Source organism: Ovis canadensis, chromosome 1, assembly GCF_042477335.2.
Source record: "Ovis canadensis isolate MfBH-ARS-UI-01 breed Bighorn chromosome 1, ARS-UI_OviCan_v2, whole genome shotgun sequence".
NCBI lineage: Eukaryota > Metazoa > Chordata > Mammalia > Artiodactyla > Bovidae > Ovis > Ovis canadensis.
Window position 1 is genome coordinate 166,415,414 of NC_091245.1, and position 6,004 is coordinate 166,421,417.

The 6,004-nt window shown below is 36.1% G+C and overlaps 1 protein-coding gene across 1 annotated transcript in view; it reads right to left on the reverse strand.

Annotated features, from left to right (window-relative positions):
- Positions 1–6,004, reverse strand: part of DCBLD2 (discoidin, CUB and LCCL domain containing 2) — an 83,969-nt gene that overhangs the window by 49,625 nt on the left and 28,340 nt on the right. The window lies entirely within an intron of this gene.

Below are 6,004 nucleotides of genomic sequence, written 5' to 3' on the forward strand. Positions count from 1 at the left end.
ACCAAACCAAGAGTAAGGGAGGTCATATACTTAGTTCTAAAACTTTTACATTTCTCTGATTATAAGAAAAGCTGCCTCCTCCAATATCCTCTTTCATAATGGCAGCATGGACAAAGGAGCACCCAAGTTTTTATCAGTATCCATGACGGTGACTAAAAGGTCCTGACGAAAATTTTATTGTAGTCACGCGGATCAAAACATCTGCAAAGCAATACCAATCTTCCTCATCAAATTTTTCTAAGTAGGCTTTTCTTCTCTCTTGTGAAACTTTCTACCTGAACTGAGAACTATAAGACTTTTTCTCTGGAAAATCGACACATTTCTGGATAGAGGAAAGCTCCATACTCAGAAAAGGTAAATGACTCCAGATCCTGGCTCTTATTAAGTTGACAGCTTCTTTTAGGACAGCTGGCAGAATTTTCTTATACTAAGTACACTAATGTGAAAAGCAATGAGTCATAACTGTTTGGACTTCAGCAAAACCAAATGTGCTGCCAAGCATCACAGGTGAGACATACATAGCATACCAAGGAATTTCTTTCCAAGATTTTCTGGAAAAGTAAACTTTTTACCACTTATAAGATGTCAAAGACTTTTTAATATTTCCTGTAAGGGTTCACAAATAGGAGTTCTTGGATACGGTCAGCATCACATGGCCTAGTTTTATCCAGTTGAATGAGAAATGGGACAGGTGTCAATTCCTCACTAACCTGTCTCAAAACATTAGAAAAAACATTCTGAAGGACACCACTTACAGAGATAAAGCTTTAGCATTTCTCTGTTCTTGTCCACAAACCAGCTTGACCATTCTAGGGTACACAGATTCACTAAGGCCTTTTGAAATGCATATGGCTTCTGTACTTTCCAATGCAACAAACAACCTATATGATGCTTCTGCATTAGGAACAAATCCAAGTTAAATGTGGGTACCCATCCAGCTTCTAATGAAAAAAAAATCACAGTAATCAATGTATTTTTGTGGTAAACAGATATAACTTTAGCCTTCCTGAGATCACGTTTTCACAGACCAGGACTTTATCTCACATGAAATTCTTACATGGCTCTTATACCTACTACATAAGACACCCATAATCATTAAGATTAGAGATCACTTCTTTAACTCCTGTCCATAAATAACATGTTAATGATGACTTTATTGTAATAACACTTCTTCCAAATGAAATGATTTATATTTTAACTTGATGTAAAATAATAATAATAATTTTTTTTGACAAAGAGAACTTCTCCAAGAATGAAATTTATTTTTATTTTTCTTTTTATTAGGGTCACAAATCCCTAAAACATATCAAGAGATTTCATGGAGTCTAACAGAAACTTCTGCTTTATTGACTATGCCAAAGCCTTTGACTGTGTGGATCACAATAAACTGTGGAAAATTCTGAAAGAGATGGGAATACCAGACCACCTGACCTGCCTCTTGAGAAATCTGTATGCAAGTCAGGAAGCAGCAGTTAGAACTGGACATGGAACAACAAACTGGTTTCAAATAGGAAAAGGAGTATGTCAAGGCTGTATATTGTCACCCTGCTTATTTAACTTCTATGCAGAGTACATCATGAGAAACGCTGGACTGGAAGAAACACAAACTGGAATTAAGATTGCCTGGAGAAATATCGATAACCTCAGATATGCAGATGACACCACCCTTATGGCAGAAAGTGAAGAGGAACTCAAAAGCCTCTTGATGAAAGTGAAAGTGGAGAGTGAAAAAGTTGGCCTAAAGCTCAACATTCAGAAAACGAAGATCATGGCATCCGGTCCCATCACTTCATGGCAAATAGATGGGAAAACAGCAGAAACAGTGTCACACTTTATTTTTGGGGGCTCCAAAATCACTGCAGATGGTGATTGCAGCCATGAAATTAAAAGACGCTTACTCCTTGGAAGAAAAGTTATGACCAACCTAGATAGTATACTCAAAAACAGAGACATTACTTTGCTGACTAAGGTCCGTCTAGTCAAGGCTATGGTTTTTCCTTAGCCTTGTATGGATATAAGAGTTGGACTGTGAACAAGGCTGAGCACAGAAGAATTGATGCTTTTGAACTGTGGTGTTGGGGAAGATTCTTGAGAGTCCCTTGGACTGCAAGGAGATCCAACCAGTCCATTCTGAAGGAGATCAGCCCTGGATGTTCTTTGGAAGGAATGATGCTGAAGCTGAAACTCCAGTACTTTGGCCACCTCATGCAAAGAGTTGACTCATTGGAAAAGACCCTGATGCTGGGAGGGATTGGGGGCAGGAGGAGAAGGGGACAACAGAGGATGAGATGGCTGGATGGCACCACGGACTCGATGGAAGTGAATCTGAGTGAACTCCGGGAGTTGGTGATGGACAGGGAGGCCTGGCGTGCTGCGATTCATGGGGTCGCAAAGAGTTGGACGCGACTGAACTGAACTGAACTGAACAGTAACTTTAAGTGGCAAAGGTTAATGAAAGACCCATCAGGGGAGACAAAGACACTTAAGATATCTCACGCATAGCTAGAAAATACTGAAAACTAAATCCACTGGTAGGTAAGACGACTGACCTCGGAGAAGGAACTTAAAACCAAAGAAATCCTGAATAGGGCGATTTTGGATAGGAAACACTTTGGTAGGGGAAGTAGGTTAAAAGTAGCAGAGAGATATGGAAACTGTAAGGCAAAGATGGGGACGCAACCAAACAAGAGCAGGAAATTTAGGATCTTGCAAGATATATAGATTATATATTTAAAAAAAAAAAGGATATACAATCCCTTCCCTTCTACAGCCTCTCCTGTTGAGGGGGAAAAAAAAAGGAGGAAAGAAAAATTTACTGCACTAACAGAAGAGGGCTATCACGAAATTATGATAAACGACAAAACTTGTAAACCATATAAACCACTGCAAACTGCCAGCACTGTCCACAGAAGTACTTAGGCATTGTCTTTATCTGGTCCCAAAAGGTAGAAAAAAAATGAGAATCTCAGCAGTTCAATTTATGGAAACCCCTTCATCCCCCAAAACGATGGTAAAACAGAAATAAACTGGAACACAACACTAAACTTAATTAAATGTCCTCAAACAAGCAACTGGGGATATAGCAAAACACCTCGAAACAGAAACTCAAAAACTAAGAACAGAAATGGACAAAAAGCAGGGAAGAAAAAGAGTTGGCTGATCTCAGAAAAGAAATGCAAAAAAGTGACAAAATTATGTCAGAAATATTACAAGGTGCACAAGGAATAATATTCTAATGAAAATATGATAATAAATGTTGAAGAAAAGAACAAATACAATGAAAAGGAAACTGAAAAAAGTAAAAAGGATCAGTGAGAACGTGGCTTAAATGAATGTGATTGAAACAACAAAGAAGGCTGTTTTCTTACAATTAAGGTATTTTAAAAAGATACATAAGACAATGGAACAGAAATAACATTAGACTATAATTCAATAAAGTTTTCTAGAATCTAAATAGTGAAAGAGTTCATTGGATACAGTGAAAACTAACCCAATGATAAACTTCAATACATATCCTTGTAAAACTGTTTGACTTTAAAGGAATCTTTACGTAAGCTTCAATACAAAAATTAAATATCTTATAAGGGCAAGAGAATTCAATTAGTATCAAACTTCTCGAAAAACAGTAACATAAAAAAGCCAGGCAATAATCGAAGAGCTTTTTTTTTTAACTCAAAGAATGAAAAAAAAAAAAACAAAAAAACATCAAAGAATGAACATATGAACCAAAAACTTACATATAAGATCAAACTGATACTCAAGGTAAGAAAAAATTTTAAATTAAGCAGCTCTAAACATGCAAGATAACTGTACTCAAGGCTCTTTTAAGGAATCAATCTATTCAAAGATGAACTTTATTCATTTAAGATACAATTGGGAGAACTTAAGTAAAAAGACTGCCAGTGAGCATTTAATATATTTAAACAGTGATAAAAGTTGGATGAGTTGAAGATTGAGATATTATATGATACAGGCTATGTGTTATAAATTTTGTTCTGTCAGAGTAGAAATGAGGAAAGAATCAGGAGGGAAAGAGGAAAGAATTAGGTTGGTACAAATGTAATTGCAGTTTCGGACTGTGAATTTTATATCATTACAAATAGGCTCCAACACATCTTTATTAATCAGAATAGGAACCATTACAATCAGCACATTTTTGCCAATGAGAAATATGCTTTCTTAATTCTTGTAGCATAAAAATTCAGGATTTGATAAACTCTTGGAAAGCATTTTCCCCACAAAAAGTTGTCCAGATGCTTGAAGAAGTGGTAGTAGGCTGATGAGAGGTCAGGTGAAAATGGTGAATGAGGCAAAACTTCGCAGCCCAATTCGTTCAGCTTTTGAAGCACTGGTGTGAGACATGTGGCGGGCTTTGTCATGGAGAGGAAGCGGGCCCTTTCTGTTGACCAATGCCGGCTGCAGGCACTGCAGTTTTTGGTGCATCTCATAGATCTGCTGAGCATACTTCTCAGATGTAATGGTTTTGCCAGGATTCAGAAAGCTATAGTGGATCAGACCAGCGACAGACCACCAAACAGTGACTATGACTTTTTTTTGGTGCAAGTTTGGCTTTAGGATGTGCTCTGGAGCTTCTTCCCAGTCCAACCATTGGGCTGTTGATCACCAGTTGTTCTATGAAAGCCACTTTTCATTGCAAGTCACAATCTGATCAAGAAATGGTTCCTTATCGTTGCACAGAATAAGAGAAGATGATACTTCAAAACGACGATTTTTCTGATTTGTGGTCAGCTCATGAGGCACCCACCCACTTACTGGGCTTTTCTACCTTTCCAATTTGCTTCAAATGCCAAACGACCATAGAATGGTCGACACTGAGTTCTTCGGCAACTTCTCGTATAATTATAAGAGGATCAGCTTCGATGATGCTCTCAATTGGTTATTTTCAACTTCTGATGGCTGGCCACTACGCTTATCTTCAAGGCTCTTGTCTTCTTTGCAAAACTTCCTGAACCACCACTGTGCTGTATATTTGTTAGCAGTTCCTGGGCCAACTGTGTTGTTGATGTTGCAAGTTGTCTCTGCTGCTTTATGACCCATTTTGAACTCAAATATAAGAAAAGCACTTAAATTTGCTTTTTTGTCTAACATCATTTCCATAGTCTAAAATATATATAAAATACACAGCAAGTAATAAGTCATTAGCAAAAAAACAAAACAAAACAACACACAGTGAAAGACATGTAGTAAAATGAGGTATAATATAACTATATATATTTAAAAACGTATTCAATACCAAATGGTAAATTTCAACAAGGCAAAAATCACAATTACTTTTGCACCAACCTAATAGAACAGTTCACTGAATGTTATATGAATGAACGATAGGAGTTACAGGCAACTGGTAGGAATGAAAAGACACCGTGAAAAATAGACAAATCAGATAATAAAAAGACGAAGTCAGTGGGATTAGAGGTATTTAAGAACATAAAATCGAAAAAAATAAAAGTAAAATTGGAAGGTAATATTTAAAACTACAAAACTCACTTAAACTCCAAAAGGAGTTTAAATATAAATGAAAAGAAAACAATACAAAGAAATAAACACAGCAAATATAAAACACATGACTGATTATACCTTAAAATAACATGAGTTAAGATTAAAAAAAAAAACTTACAGTTTTATAAACAGATAAAACAGGTATTAGCTTTAATTAAAAAAAAATATTTTCAATTTGGTTCATAAAATGAGACCCTCAAGCATGTTATATATAAGAAATGCATCCCAAACAAAATGATTCAGCAAGGCTAAAAGGAAAGGGATGAGCAAAGACAGGAATGCCAAGCAAATGAATGTTAAAAGAGATAAGGAGGAAGGTGTCTATATGATACTAATAACAGAAAAAAAAAATGCAAACTAAAAAGTACTAAATATGACAAAGGAGAAACTTTTTAATGCTAGAAGTCATGATTTAAAATGAAGACATTATAATTATGAATAACTATGCAACAACATTGCAATCACCTTTATAAAAGTAAAAACCCAA